The sequence below is a fragment of the Crocuta crocuta genome, unplaced genomic scaffold (assembly GCF_008692635.1).
Source record: "Crocuta crocuta isolate KB4526 unplaced genomic scaffold, BGI_CrCroc_1.0 scaffold1, whole genome shotgun sequence".
Lineage (NCBI taxonomy): Eukaryota > Metazoa > Chordata > Mammalia > Carnivora > Hyaenidae > Crocuta > Crocuta crocuta.
Window position 1 is genome coordinate 7,784,294 of NW_027527930.1, and position 16,564 is coordinate 7,800,857.

Below are 16,564 nucleotides of genomic sequence, written 5' to 3' on the forward strand. Positions count from 1 at the left end.
CACTGCTCCTGGCTTTGTTACATTCATGCCTAACTCATATCAGGCACTCAGATTTAGTTTTAATTGCTGGACAACTACATATTCAACAGAGGCAGAAGCCAGATCAGCCTTGGTGAGGGGTAAGTCCAAGTTGCTGAAACCCATGTACAGTCTGCACTTCTGCCTCCATGCCTATGTTGTTCATGAGATCACCAGGCAACGCTGAAGTGTCTGGGGAAAGAAGTGGGCCGAAGGGCAAAGGCTAGGTAAGCCTTTTCGCCTGGTTATTGAGCGCTTCCTCCACAGTGGAGACCTTTGATGGGGATTCACAAAAAACCAAATATCCTTATACTCTCAAGGATCCATTCTGAGAGATCTCCCGAATACCTCTTCCCCCGAGCGTCTTTGTCACCAGCAGCCTTGCATTTGTGGTCCTTCCCAGTCTGGCTGCTGAGCTAAATCCTCAGCTACTGACCGGTACAGGTGACATATGCACCTTAGGCCGTTTCTCGTTTCAGACAAAGTGGTCAACAGGATGAAACTTTAAACATTCCCCCTCCTGGGAAATTCTCCCCAGTTGTTCTTCAGGGCCAGCCTGGAGCTGGGCTTTAGTGTTGTGGCGTCCACTTGCGGCTACTACGATCGTATTGTGCAGGTCGTCTGTTCAGAGACCTGGTCGTGGAGAACATCCCTAGGTCACATGTGTAGACTGAGGAAGAGTGGCCGTGTGAGAGGACTGGGCACTCCATACAACTTGTTGTGTCTTCAGTTTCTGCTCAAGCCCAATCCCATACAGAAAACTTCCACCTGATCATGAGAAGCAATATAATTTGGTAATTAAACACATGGACTTTGGAGCCAGAGGGCCTAGGTTCACACCAAGCTCTGCTACTTACTTATGAGCTCTATAACTGGGGGGCAAATCACTTATCCTCCCTCCGTGTCAGTTTTCTCAGCTAACATAGGGATAATAGCAATAATAACAGAACTGCCTCCCAGAATTTTGATGAAGATGAAAGGAAATGTTATGAGTAAAGTGCTTATAAGAGAGCCTGGCACAGCATGTGCGCACACTAAATGTTAGCTGACTTTACGGCTTGGTGGATCAGATGACCCCAAGTTTACAATGGGCACCAGTCGCTTGGTTACCTAATGGCTCATGATCAGACCCCCATATTTATCAGTGCCTAGCAACAAACCAAGATTGGTCTCTCAAAAGGAGAACAGTTATATGCCACAGAGTTCATGGCCAGGCTGCAGTAATCCCGGGGGGCCTGTGCTCTGCTTCGCCTTTCTGGATGTGCCAAAGCTCTGTTCTGCAGCCTTGTCTGCCACAGGTGTTTCCAGTGCACTGGATTCATTGGATCAGAGAGCAGAGATTCCTGGACCAACCACAAGCCTCTTGCTGCCGGCTGCTCTCAAAGCTGGCAACCTCTCAGATTACTGAGGACAGGAGCTGAAACAGCACATCTAAATCTGGCCTTCAACTTCCAAAGAGAAGGCTGGTGCACCATTATATTTCATTTCCAACACCCAGATATAAGAGATGTAACTAACTTCAAGAGCATAGATACCAACAAAAGTTTGTTAACAACTAGAAAGTGATATGGTTTTGAGTTATTACCTTTGTTGTTAGTGTAATTTATTATTAAAAACATTTTATTAAGTTTATTTATTTATTTTGAGGGAGAGAGAAAGAGAGTGCAAACAGGGTAGGGGCAGAGAGAGGGAGGGAGAGAGGGAATTCTAAGCAGGCTCTGCCCTGTCAGCACAGAGCCCAGTGTGGGCTCGAACTCACGAACCATGAGATTATGACCTGAGCCGAAATCAAGAGTTGGAGGCTTAACTGAGCCACCCAGGAACCCCGTTAATGTAATTTATTTAGCTGTAAGTATATTTGCATTTTAATAATGACTGTGTTTACCAACCAGCTCACTAAATTCCTGAGAATTTATTAATTGACTTTTGTGATCTGATAAAGAGTCTCTAGCACATTACTGATGTGAGGATTAAAGCTATGAAAGGTGTTAGGGGTGGAGAATGTAGACAATCAGCTACACCAATCTCCTTCCTGATTATTTCCACAAAGGTCATTATAGAGCCCTTGTGCAAGGTGGGAAAAATTTTACACACAGGGGAGTAGAGAGCATCTGTCTGACAAGGAAGGCTGTGTTAGCTTCTGTCTGCAAGGAGCAGATGGCAAAATGGGATTTGAAGTGAAAGATTTCCTGGGAGAGGAAGCAGGAGAACATGGGGAGAGCCTTTAGATCATAGTGCATGTGTGATGCCTGCGGAAGGAGAGAGGGAAGGAAGGGGGATTGGGGCAGGAAGAATCTTGAACTGCAGCACGACTCAAATAACGGTTTGGCCAGGCCACTGGGGAGTCTTCAAGTAAAAGCTGCCGAAAGGCGGATTCTTACATCTTGCCAGAATGGGCCCTGCCTTGGTACTTCCGTGCACTCCGTCATTGGTTGGGAGCAGCCCCAGAGAGCATAGCCTCAGCGCAAGGGTGGGCAGCAGCCTGGTGTCAGTCAGTTATACACCATGCAGCAAGAGATCTGAGTGGTGTATTTCCATAGGCTTGGGGATTTGGGGGAACTAGAAGCCATCTGAATCTTCCCATGTATTCACATTTCAGCATTGAGGGTCTCACTCTTTCCCAAGCAGTGCTGTATCTTCACAAATGGGATCTGGCAAAGCTGTGAATTCAAACGATATTTTAATTCAACTCATTCAAAGGGTCCATTTGCCCCCCTCTTTCTCTCTCAGTTTAATAGCTGCAATGCATGAAATTCCTTGAGAAAGTCCTTTAAGGAGTTTCTGATTGGGGGGGGGTGGTCTGTGTTTATTTTTAAAATGTCCACAAATTACTTGATGTTCTTCCCTTCAAAATATGATGTGTAACTCTGTTTCCCTGAGTGTGGGCTGTATCTACACTTGGTTTTTAGCAGGAAAATGTGGGAGAAATGATGATGGGTGATTCCTGAGACTAAATCATAAAAGACATTGCAGCTTCCTCCTTGTTCTCACTTGGATCCTTTGCTCTGGGAGAGACTAGCTGCTATGTTGTGAGGACACCCATCCTACCTATGGAAAGGCCCCCATGGAAAATTCTGCAAACAGCCATGTGAATAAACCATCTTGGAAGTGGATCCTCCAGCCCCATGAAGACTTCAGATGATACTGGAAGCCCTACTGACATCNCTTAATAGCTGCAATGCATGAAATTCCTTGAGAAAGTCTTTTAAGGAGTTTCTGATTGGGGGGGGGGTGGTCTGTGTTTATTTTTAAAATGTCCACAAATTACTTGATGTTCTTCCCTTCAAAATATGATGTGTAACTCTGTTTCCCTGAGTGTGGGCTGTATCTACACTTGGTTTTTAGCAGGAAAATGTGGGAGAAATGATGATGGGTGATTCCTGAGACTAAATCATAAAAGACATTGCAGCTTCCTCCTTGTTCTCACTTGGATCCTTTGCTCTGGGAGAGACTAGCTGCTATGTTGTGAGGACACCCATCCTACCTATGGAAAGGCCCCCATGGAAAATTCTGCAAACAGCCATGTGAATAAACCATCTTGGAAGTGGATCCTCCAGCCCCATGAAGACTTCAGATGATACTGGAAGCCCTACTGACATCCTGACTGCAGCCACGTGGGAGATGCTGAGCCACAAGTACCCAACTAAGTTGCTTCTGAATTCTTGACCCATAAAAACTACTCCAATGATTCTTGTGTTAAGCCATTATGTTTAGGGATTATTTGTTATGCAGCGAATAGATGAACAATATAGATTAAAATTTTTAAATTCATTTTCTTAACATTTATTTATCTCTGAGAGAGAGAGGGGAGGGGGGACAGAGAGAGAGGGAGACACGGAATCCAAAAGCAGGCTCCAGGCTCTGAGCTACTAGCACGGAGGCCCACATGGAGCTCGAACTCACAAACCGTGAGTTTATGACTTGAGCTGAATTCGAATGCTTAACCAACTGCACCCCCCAGATGCCCCAGAACAATATAGATTTTAATGCCTCGAAGTAGGATATTAGAAGGAAGCAGGACTGGGCAGTGTGTGAAACCAGGAAGAAGTCTGAGGACAGCATTAGTGAAAGCTTGAAGAGCTTTGAAGAAACGGTTAGCAGAAGTCTCATGGGCTTTGAGGAGGCTGTGAGTGAAGACTTGCAGGAAAATGAGGTAAACACTTTGGAAATGGGGAGAAATGGTCTCCTTGTTATATAATAGCGGGGATTTTCACCACACTGTCACCCGAAGTAACGTAGAAAGTAAAAAAGGTACCTAACGAACTGGGTTATATAACTAAGGAGGTATTTATACAGAGTGTTGAAGGTACTGAAGATACTGCTTCTTGCTGCTTATAGTAAAATGCAAGAGGAGATAGCTAGGCTGGAGTAAGGACAGCTAAACAAAATGGAACCAGCACTTTATGGTTTTGAAAATTCCTAGCCTCTCAGGTGACAAATGATGTTTAAATTTAGAAATGATTTGTAGCAAAGATCAAATCCAAAAGGACACTTCCATGAAAATATGGTCTAAAGATGAATCCAAGGATGTAATTATTAAAACCGTTGGTAAAACCTCAGAAAGATCAAAGGTGATTCTTTTGAGTACCTTTCATTTTTGAAAAAAATATTATTATTTTATTTTAAGGTTTATTTATTATTTGAGAGAGATAGAGACAGTGCAAGTGGGGGAGAGGCAGAGAGAGAGGAAAAGAGAGAAAATCCTAAGCAGGCTCTGAGCTGGCAGCACAGAGCCTGACGTGGGGCTCAAACCCATGAAACTGTAAGATCATGACCTGATCTGAAACCAAGAGTTGGACACTCAACCGACTGAGTCACCCAGGTGCCCCACATTATTTTTTATTTTAGAGAAAGAGAGAGAGGGCGAGCATAAGTGGAGGAGAGGGGCAGAGGAAGGTGGGGGGGGGGAGAGAGAGAGAGAGAGAGAGAGAGAGAGAGAGAGAGAGAGAGAGAGAATCTCAAGGAGGCTCCATGCCCAGTGTGGAGCCTGACACAGGGCTTGATCCCACGACCCTGGGATCATGACCTGAGCTGAAACCAAGAGTTGGACAGTCAACTGACTGAGCCACCCAGGTGTCCCCCCCTCCCAGTACCTTTCAGTCAGACAAAAGACTTATTAAAATTGTTAAAGTTGCCTCACAAATTCTCTCACTAAAACAATAGAACTTCCAAGAAACTGAAGGGATGTTTTTCAGCAGAATCTCAAGGTAGAGAAGGGATCATCTTGAAGAGATGTGTAGGTTTGTGGTGTGGACCTCAGTAAGATTCATAAGAGACTGCAAAGTGTTCTGAAGAACTGTATTGGCATAAGCACTGCCAACTGGTCTAAAAGGGGGTGGTGGGGGAGAGTGTTTAATAATGGGATAAGTATATTTTGCATCTGAGAGGAGGGGAATGTTAATCATTTGTGGCTGGAGGACACACTGTGCTGGGCTTAAATTATGTCCACAAATTCTTCGATACTCTTTTCTTCAAAAGGCAGAGTTTAATTCTCTTCTTGTACTTACTTCTAATAATGTGGCAGAAGCAGTGGTGTGTGATTTCTTTTTTTTTTTTAAATGTTTTATTTATTTCTAGGAGAGAGAGAGAGACAGCGTGAGCAGGGGAGGGTCAGAGAGAGAGGGAGTCACAGACTGAAACAGGCTCCGGGCTCTGAGCTGGCAGTCAGCACAGAGCCCGACGCGGGGCTCGAACCCACGAACCGCGAGATCATGACCTAAGCGAAAGTCGGACGCTTAACCAACTAAGCCACCCAGGCGCCCCGTGTGTGATTTCTAAGACTCTGTCATAAAAGGTATTGTGCTTCCTTCTTGCTTTCTCTTGGATGACATGGTCTAGGGCAGAGTTTCCCAACCTTAGCACTACTGATATTCTGGACAAGATTATTCTTTGTCGTGAGGGGCTGCCTGTGCATTGTGGGGTGGTGAGCAGCATCCCCAGCTTCTAGTCACTCAAAATCCCCCAAATTGAATTGCTGTGTCAATTCACTCACACACACACACACACACACACACCCCACACACACACTTGCTTATTTATTCTGTTTTATTGTTTTTGTTTTTTTTAAGGTTTTGGATATATAGTGCTAAATTGACCTCCCCAAATTTTACATCTTCCCCCACTTTCACAAGTTGAATATGAGTGCCTTTTCCTCAGCATCTTTGCCAACATTAAATTTTGTCTTAAAGAAATTATCTTTGCCAATTTTCCAGACAAAAAATGGTATCTTGTTTTAATTTGTGTTTCTTTTATTACTGGAGACCCTTACCATTTAAGAAATGATTTTGGGGACGCCTGGATAGACTCAGTTGGTTAAGCGTCCAACTTTGGCCCAGGTCATGATCTCACAGTTCATGAGTTCGAACCCTGCATTGGGCTTTCTGCTGTCAGCACAGAGCCTGCTTTGGATCTTCTGTCTCTGCCCCTCTCTGTCCCTCCCCAACTTGGGCGTGTGCTCTTTCAAAAATAACCATTTAAAAAAAGAAATGATTTTTATTCTGTTGTATTTCTTTGTTCTTTTTTTAATGTTTATTTATTTTTGAGAGAGAGAGAGTGAGAGAATATGAATGAGTGGGTGATGGGCAGAGAGAGAGGGAGACACAGAATCTGAAGCAGGCTCCAGGCTCTGGGCTGTCAGCACAGAGACTGATGCGGGGCTCGAACCCATGAATCATGAGATCATGACCTGAGCCCAAGTTAGACGCTTAATCGGCTGAGCCACCCAAGCGCCACATCTGTTGTATTTCTTTGTGACTTAGCCTGTTTTTCTCCTATGGCAATGGTGCCTTCACAGNAAAAATAACCATTTAAAAAAAGAAATGATTTTTATTCTGTTGTATTTCTTTGTTCTTTTTTTAATGTTTATTTATTTTTGAGAGAGAGAGAGAGTGAGAGAATATGAATGAGTGGGTGACGGGCAGAGAGAGAGGGAGACACAGAATCTGAAGCAGGCTCCAGGCTCTGGGCTGTCAGCACAGAGACTGATGCGGGGCTCGAACCCATGAATCATGAGATCATGACCTGAGCCCAAGTTAGACGCTTAATCGGCTGAGCCACCCAAGCGCCACATCTGTTGTATTTCTTTGTGACTTAGCCTGTTTTTCTCCTATGGCAATGGTGCCTTCACAGGACCTTCTTCCTTTGTTAGCAGAAAAGCTGTCCTGTGCCTCTGGTGTGGAGAGCTGGAGGGGCCCTACTCTTCCCAGGTAGGCACTCAGTTTTGGAAATTCCTCCATTAGAAATCATTCTTCTAATTTGTTCTCCCTCTGGGTTTACTGAAAAAGCAAGCAAATTCACTCCAAAGTAGTGGTGACACAACTTTCTAGATGACACATGTTAACAGACAGCAGTACTGACAGTGCCTTGGTCGGGCAGGTAGGCGGGATCAGGAAGTAGTTAAAAGTGATACTGAAAAGAGGTAGAAGAAACAGGGGATAGTGGTTACCCCAAACTTTTCCTCACTATGGTTCTGCTTAGGTCTGTCCTCTTCTAACCCACCTCACTGCCTCCTAAGCAGATAATGGTCAGTTCTTCATTTTTTATTTTAGAGAGAGTGGAAGTGGGGAGAGGGCCAGAGGGAGAGAGGGAGATGGGGAGAGAGAATCTCACGCAGCCTCACACCCAGCGCAGAGTCCAATGTGGAGCTTAATCACATCACTATGATACCACGATCTAATCCCAAATCAAGAGTCCAATGCTCAACTGACTGAGCCACCCAGGTGCCCTGATGATGGTCGGTTTTTAAAAATATTTTTGTTCTGGGGCACTTGAGTGGCTCAGTCAATTGGGCATCCGACTTTGGCTCAAATCATAGTCTCACAGCTCATGGATTTGGGCCCTGCATTGGGCTCTGTGCTGACAGCTCAGAGCCTTGGAGACTGCTTCAGATTCTGTGTCTCCCTTTCTCTCTCTACCCCTCCCCTGCTCTCTCTCTCAAATATAAATATTTTAAAAATTTTAAAAATTTTGTTCTGAACATTTACCTCCAATAATTTGGTATTACGCTCTAGTGCTTCACCAACACTGATATTCATTCGTTCATTTATTCAAAAAACTATATAGTTAGAGCCTCTACCTTGTAAACTTGAGGTACTCTATAGAACGTGAGAAAAAAACCTATAAATTCCCTACCCCTATGAGCTTATACTCTAGTATAAGGGAAACACACCATTAATGAGTAACCAAAGAAGATAATATGGTCAGTGCTGCATGATATGACTACGATCAGTGAGGGGTGACATGGAGAATAGCAAGTGCCAGGCCTGCCGGGGGTGGTGCTGAGGGCATGGCTTTGAATAGGAAGGTTTGGAAAGATCTTTCTGTAGAATTTTGACCTATGTTCTCTTCAGCAGTAGTTTGCACCTGGTGGGAAGGGGAGTCTCTCTCCCCCCTCCCCCAAGCTCCCCCCTCAATCTCTCCTTACTACAAATATTTCAACTGTTTCCACTTGGTGAAAAGTTGGGTGTGTGGTATAGGCTGGCATGACAGATTGCAAGAATCGGAGATTGTGTCTACTACCTTTTCCCCTTTGCGTGTTATAGACCCACTGCCCTTGTTCTGGATGTCCCCAACACCACCTTAAATGATTTGTGTCTCCCTTCCTGAGCCCCTCCTCCTTCCCTTCCTTTTTAAACCTTCCAGATCTCAGTTAATCTTATCCCTTAGTCTCCTTGCTACTTAAAGTGAAGTCCCTAGACCAGCAGGGCCAGTGTTAACTGCAGCTTAGGAGAGAAGCAGAACCACAGATCTACTGAAGAGGAATCTGCATTTAGCAGATGCGACTTTGAGAAGCCCTAGTTCAGAGCTATTATCCTCACATGTCTGGGTTAGGCCTTTCTCTGGTTACTCATTCCCCTTTTATTCCAATGCCCATTCCTATCCTTTGCCCACCATAGTCACTCTCTTTAATCTGTTTAAATAACTGACCTTCAATATGCATGATTTTTGAAACTCTGTAGTGTTGAGTGTGTATGTATTTTCAATTTACGTAAATGTGATTGTACTAGAAATCTTATTGTCTCTTACCTTTTGTCACCTTCATGTATTTACGATTTAATTATGTTGCAATGTGTAGATCTAGCACATTGGTCTAACTACTGCATTGCATTTCATAGACATCCACCATCTTTAGCTATTTCCCCATGATGGGTGTCTAGGTAGCTTTGAACTTACAGTCGTCCCACATAACACTGTGTGTCCCCTTATGGTCTTGTGCAAAATTTTCCCTGGGCCAAACATGTTCAGGAGTGGGGTCACTGGGTCAGGGGGTATATACATACTTAATTTCACAAAATTCTTCCAGATTGTTTCTACCTATTTACTCTCTCACCAGCAACATTGCGTCTTCTAATATTTGGATGTAAAATGGAGTAATACCATTGTTTTAATTTGTATTTATCTGATTACCAGTGTATCTTTTTGCTAGCTATTCATTTATTCAACCAAAAATTACTATGAGTGCCTTTTATGTTACAGGTACTGTGCTAAGGCCCAGGGAAAAGCATCCCCTATTCAGTTTATGTTGGGTCTCATTTTTTTGTCCATTTGTTGAGTTCACTGTAAATCTACATATTAATCCCATGTATATCTACAGTTTTAACAACACAAAAATCGGGCACCTGGGTGGCTCAGTTGGTTAAGCATCTGGCTCTTGGTTTCAGCTCAGGTCATGATCTCACAGTTTCATGGGTTTGAGGCCTGCTTCGGGCTCCTTGCTGACAGTGTGGAGCCTGCTTGGGATTCTCTCTCTCTCACTCTCTCTCTGTCTCTCTCCCACTCGTGGTCTCTCTCAAAAATAAATAAATAAACACAAAAATCTCTCTCCATCTGAAAATATTAACTTTGTCTACGGCATCCTCCAATGACTAGACAGCCTTCTTTTGATAAACTCAAGAAGTATTTTGGCCTCCTATATTATGCAGTATCACAGTGACAGTCTCCTAGATTTTGTTCTATTAGCTGTGAGTAGTTTTTGTAGTTTTGTAGTAGTTTTGCCATTTACAACTAGTGCTTTATTCCATCCGGAGTCCACCATTTTATGTGGTACAAACTAGTAATCTAACTTTCTTTCTTTCTATACAGGAAGCTAGATTTGCCCAACACAGATTTCCCTTTTCTCTAAAGGTTTCATCAGTTAGCATCAGAGAGCTCAGCGTTAAGTCTGGAACTAAGATGAGTCAGAGGTTTGCAAACATTTGCAGTTAGAAAATGTCTCTGTGAAATCTGAAACCAGGCAGCTGCAATGTGATTGCTTTGCAGAAAGGTTGGACTTGTGGCTCATGTTATGTGGAACAGCACGGGCCAGAGGCTTGACAGCGTCAGACAGGTGCTAGCGGTGGTGAGTACATTTCTCTAAGGAGGCGAGACCTTGCAGGGAGAGAGCAACAACAAATTAAGAACAAGGCTGAAATTTGCCGTAAATGTTGGAATACCACCCAGAGGGGTTCTCTGGTGCCACACATCCAAATTTACACACTCCTAAAATTTATGCTTTGAAATCTGGACATGGTTTAAAACCTCTTAGGATTCAGGGTAGCTAGAATTTCAGAGCGTGGGTCCTGGGAGGTCAGAATAGTGGGCTCCAATCACAGCTAAATCACTCATCAGCTGTGTGACCTTGGGCAGATTATTTCGCTCCGGGAATCACATGAGATAATCCTTATAAAGCACTCAGCCTAGTGCCAGTGTACATTAGGTATTCAATGAAAAAAGATGATCAAAAGGCCTATTAGATAATAGACTTTGCATAATGCAAAGAACAAACAAACCCTGGCCCTCAAGGAATTTATGATCTAATATGAGGATGAGAAAAACTACAAAAATTATACTATAACAGAAAATCTCCTATTTTGCTCTAAGAGAGTTACAATATGTAATTCTTTTCTTTGAAGTCTGACTATATATCAATTTGAGGGCTGCGGGCTGGGGAATGGGATTGTGGACTGCGGAAAAATTTCATGGAACGAAGTGGCGTTTAGGAAAGCTCTAGACCAATGAGTGAAGGTTCCAGATGGGAGATTCCCAGTTTGGGTAGACTGCAGATCAATGGTAAGAGAGTGGGCCGGAGGGGTCCTTGCGGCTGTCACAGAGACCTTGAAGGCGAAAGTGGGGTTGAATTTACTCTGGTCGACAGAGGAGATGCCCAGCTGGGAACTGTACTTTAGGGGGACTAAGTCAGGAGTGGCTGCAGAGTGGTTCACAGCCAGATGGGAGGGAGGTGCAGACAGAACCAGGAAGTGGTTGTGGTCTTCTAGACACTTAGGTGGGGTCTGAGCGCGGACAAGGGCCCTGGGAATATCGGGGAAGGGAGCAGAACAGAGGCCCGGGACTTAAGAATCAACATGACCCAGGACGGGCAGGTCTCCCAAAAGGTAATCTCTTCTGCCGGTGGCTATTCCTTCACACCTCAGCTGTACCTCCTTTCTCTCACTCTGCTGATAACCTCACTCCCTGCCTCTTTGTACCTCAAAATGTTTCTCACTTTCGTTCTTTTCTTTTTGCATGCCTGTCTCCTCTCCTTTCATCGGAGAGCAGCCCTTCTGCCGGCGTTCTGGAACCACTGCTTCCTCCTCCTTTACGGGATTCCCATGAAGAATTGCTTCTCCTCTTGATCGATGGGGCGCCTGGGTGGCTTAGTCGGTTAAGCGTCCGACTTTCGCTTAGGTCATGATCTCGCGGTTCGTGGGTTCGAGCCCCGCATCGGGCTCTGTGCTGACTGCCAGCTCAGAGCCTGGAGCCTGTTTCAGTCTGTGACTCCCTCTCTCTCTGACCCTCCCCTGCTCACTCTCTCTCTCTCCTACAAATAAATTAAAAAAAAAAAAAGAATTTCCTCTCCTCACATCTTCGGTCGCTGCCATATATATTAACCTTAAAACTGACACTGCCAGTTACTTTACCAGCAAAATAGGCTTATTCGGGAACAGTAGAGAATTGCAATGGGAAACAAGCAAACACCAGCAAAGCCAGAGACTAGCCGGGAGAACAAAGGAGAGAAACCTTTTTCTAGAAGAAAGGAGGAAGTCGGGAGGGCTATTAATAACAAGAAGTCCATTGGCGTAAACTGGGAGGTCAAAGTATAATGGCTTGTCATTGGCTGAGTTGTGGCAGTCTCTCATTGGCTGGACTGTTGCTGGGGCGAAGAAACATTTCTTCAGTTGGGCTTGTGCACTAGTAGCTAAAGCAGTATCACGTGGCAAAGTACTGCTCTTCCTGTTATGTCTGCAATTGACCACAGGTGGTAAGCCCCCGACTCCATTTTAAAGGTTTCCTTTTATTAATTTTCAGTTTTCACTGGTTCTTTTCCTGCTTACAAACGTGCTCAGGTAAGTCTCTCTTGGTCCGAAAGAACTTCCTTTGGACCTTGTTCTGTTCTTAAGCGACACTTCTATTTTTCTCCTACCTTTTGCCTCCAGATTTCTCAAGAGGAGGCTAACTCAGTGCTGGNAGACTCCATTTTAAAGGAGGTTTCCTTTTATTAATTTTCAGTTTTCACTGGTTCTTTTCCTGCTTACAAACGTGCTCAGGTAAGTCTCTCTTGGTCCGAAAGAACTTCCTTTGGACCTTGTTCTGTTCTTAAGCGACACTTCTATTTTTCTCCTACCTTTTGCCTCCAGATTTCTCAAGAGGAGGCTAACTCAGTGCTGGACTTCACAGCCTTCCAAAACTGAATGCTTACTTTCACAAATACTGAAGAGTTACCGATGACCTTACATATGTCAAATCCAACCACTTCTTAATAGTCCTCTCTCCTTTTAAATTCAGCTGAGCGACACCCCTTTCCCCTACTTCCCAACACCTTCTTGCACTGACTTTGGAAACAAGTCTCCCTATTCTCTCTCTTCCCTAACTCTTCCTTCCCACCCTCTTTAATCCCCAAACAAAGCTACTTTTAATTGTTTTCATCCTTCCACACAAGGAGGGAGGGCTCTTTTCTTGCATAAAGTTAAAGAAAAAAAAGTTACATGTAAGTATACACATGTCTTAATACACATAAGTATTAACATATATAAGTATAAATAAATATAAATATGAATGGTCTTTAAAAGTCTATCACTGACTTCCTTATATATTGGATATTTTTAAGTTATATATTTAACTTATATATTTATGTATCATCCATATCTATAGCTATCTTTTTATATTCAATTTAATAAAATAGTAATCATTTAGAAAATGGGCACTACATTATGGCCCCTAAAATATATTATAAAGATGTAATTGCAACAGAAGTAGCAACAGGGAGGCAGATTTCCAGTCTTCTTGAAATTCTGCCAACGGCTGAAGTGCATTCTTGATTTCCCTTTGTAGCATTAATCTCTACCATGGATTTTACTGCCATCTCTCTGTCAGGAAATTTCCAGTATCTCTTATTAAACTACATGCCCTCCGTTCCAGTTTCCCTCTATTGCCTCAAATTCAACACATCCTAGCAGAACGCATCATCTTCTACCTCCATTTCTATCGAATTTGCCTTCCTTTTTTGTTTGTCTTCCTAGATTCAAAGGACTTCTATATAGAAGCAACACTATTTGCAATTGTGTAGTGATAAACATGATTCAGTTAATGCAGTAAACATGTTTTTAGAATACGTGGCCATAGACTTTTAAGAAATATGGGTGGAAAGGATTGCATCATTTATTGGTTATATTTTTAATAAATATATTGTTTACTGTTGATAACAACAATAAACCTAATTATTGGATATGAGTAAGGGGGCTTGCTTTCTATGATTTTACAGATCTTCTGCGATTTCATTTGCAAGCACATTTGATAAAGAAAATTTGACCAATGAAGTGAGAACTGAAGTTCTCAGTGAGGAAATAAAATCTTTTAACAATTTTCATTCTGTTTATAAAATCACTCACACTATTGGTTTTAGAGTTAGGAAAATTCAAGGACATCCTATGACATCAAGTTTTACTGTGACAAAAGGAGATAGAATAATTGTAAGATTTTCTAGAAAATTCTATTTAAAAATCAGCTCTATAATAATCTTAAGATTTAAGAACCAGTTAGTAAGACAGAGTCCATGAGAATGTTATTTTATATAGTGACATTCGTTTTCTTAAAAATTTAGCTCTGATACAACTTTTCATTATTTTCAACTCAAGGTTTTTGGGTATTTTTTTGGTTTTTGGCTTTTGTTTTTAATCTTAAAGCTACTGAATTGAGATTAGTGGTTTTAAACTTTAGAAGTCTTTAAAAAGTTTACTACTGACTTCCTAATTAGCTTAAGACATGAAACCTTTTTGACGAAAATGTAGCATCTACATTGTGCTAAAAATGCAGATAGAACCTGTATAAAGAAGATGACATTAAGCTCTAGACTGGAAATACATGGAACTTTTAATTCATTCACTCAACCTGTACTTTTTTTTAAACAAATGCTTTACTTGTTTGTTTATGTATTTATTTGTGTGTGTGTGTGAGAGGAGAGAGAGAGAATGAGAGAGAACTTCAAGCAGGCTCTAGTACAGCTCGGAGTCCGATGTGGGTCTCAATCCCATGATCCAGGATCATGACCTGAGCAAAAATCAAGAGTTGGATACTCAAGAGACTGAGCCACCCAGGCCCCCAAAACCCCTCTCCCGCCAACCTGTACTTTTTGAGGAACTATTCTAGGCATGTTCTAGGTGCCAGAAATTCAGGGAGAGCAAAGGACAATAAACCCTTCTCTCTTGTAGTTTACATTCTGAGGATAAGGAAGTAAATCAAGCAGAATGAATCCATGGATTTTACATTGTATTACAAGTGATGCCCTAAATGCTAAGGAGAAAAATAAACCAAAGAAGGGTATGGGGGAGTAGGGGGTTGTAATTAAAATTGGGATTATCAGGGAAGGGCTCATAGGGCAGATTGCCCTTGTGCAAAAACCCTTGGAGGTGAGGGAGAAAGGATAGATATCTGGACGTATGTCTGCAGACTCCTCCACACATCTTTCAGGGCCCAAGACAAGCTCCCTGAGGCCCCTTGCTTATTAAAATTGTGACCTACCAATCTGGAGTGGTTTGCCCGGGTCTTCAGTTTCTCCCTGTGCTCCAGGCACTGGGGCAATTTTCAGATCACACCTGAGAAGCTCCTGAGGCGATTGCAAACCAACAAGGTCTTTTTGTCACGAGATAGAGAGCAATTTGGAGGGTCCTGGGCTCAGAAGATGCTTTAAAGAATCATTCCGACCAATGCTTTGCAAGCAGCCTGTAGGGTCTCCAGGGTGTAAGCAGGGAGAGCAGAGGGAGGTGACTGCAATAATCCAAATGAGATGATGGTGGCAGACCAGGGTGTCTGCAGTGAAGCAGAAATATTAATACAGTATTTTGAAGAAGGAGCGGCGGTTTGCTACTTCCTGCCTTCTGCGAGAGGGGAAGAAAAGGAGGGCCAAGAAGGACTCCAAGTTGTTGGTGTTCCAGCCACGGGAAAGGACGTGGTTGCCACTCTCCCTCCTCCTCCCCACCCCCACATGAGGTAGGCGGGGCAAGCGGGTTTGTGGAGGAAGTTAGGGGGTCAGAGTTGAGTGAGTTGGGTTTGGAATGTCTGTTAGCATCCAGGGAGAGGCCCGGTCTCCTCCTCCACCTTCCCTTAGGATTGTAGGAATCGTGACCCCTAGGAAGCACCAGCCCTCCTGTAATTCCGTCAGGGGCTGCTGTGCGCCTGAACTTGGGACACATTTGAAGCATTGTTTTACCAGAGGGAGCCATTTTACTAACTATTCCCAGGCGGGTATTTGCCAGCTGTGGCTTTAGCAGTTGGGCGTAGAAGTGAGGTTCCTGGGAAAGGCTCCCGCCGCAGATACAAGCGCGGGAATTATCAGCTTGAAGCTGGTGTGCAAAGCCATCAGATCAACAGAGGAGTGAATTGAGAAGACAACGTGTGTACTTCTCTCACATGGTTGTTGGTTTGTGAGGATCAAATTAAACACATACATTACCTGGCACACAGCGCTTAACAAAGAGGGTTGCTATTTTTATTAATAAACCCTGCTGCAGGAGCTCGTCCCTGGGCAACATCCGGTGCAGACAAGCGGGCACGCTTTTTGGTCAAGGAAGAAGCAACGACTGGATGTGGTTGAGAAGACTGGCACTGATAGATGGATGGGTCTCAGTCCAATCCTTTCGTTGTACGGGGGAGTGGGGGAGGCTTGAGGAGAGTAGGCGCAGCTAACTGGCGGCCGAATGGAGCCTCCACTGGGTCTCCGGTTTCCCGCCCGCGGGACCCTGGGCTTCCAGTCTACTCCACCCGATCGGGCCNCAGCCCGAGCGCCAACCCCGCGCGTCACTGACGCACGTCGGCCTCTCCCGCGTCTAAGGTCCTGGAAGTCCCGGTCTCCGGCTGGCCGCGCCGCCGCTGAGAGGCTACCGGGAGGAAGTACCGAGGCGCACGGCGTAGGCCAAAGAGCGACACGGCCCTGCGGGCAGCTGGAGCGGGGAGGAACGGCGGTGGGGTAGGGCCTGGCTGGCGCGCGGCAGCTGTGCGCACTTGGGTTCTTTCCGCGCGCGGGCCACACGTGGAACGGAGCACCCGTGCGCTCGGCCTCCAGCCACTGGGCGGGGTC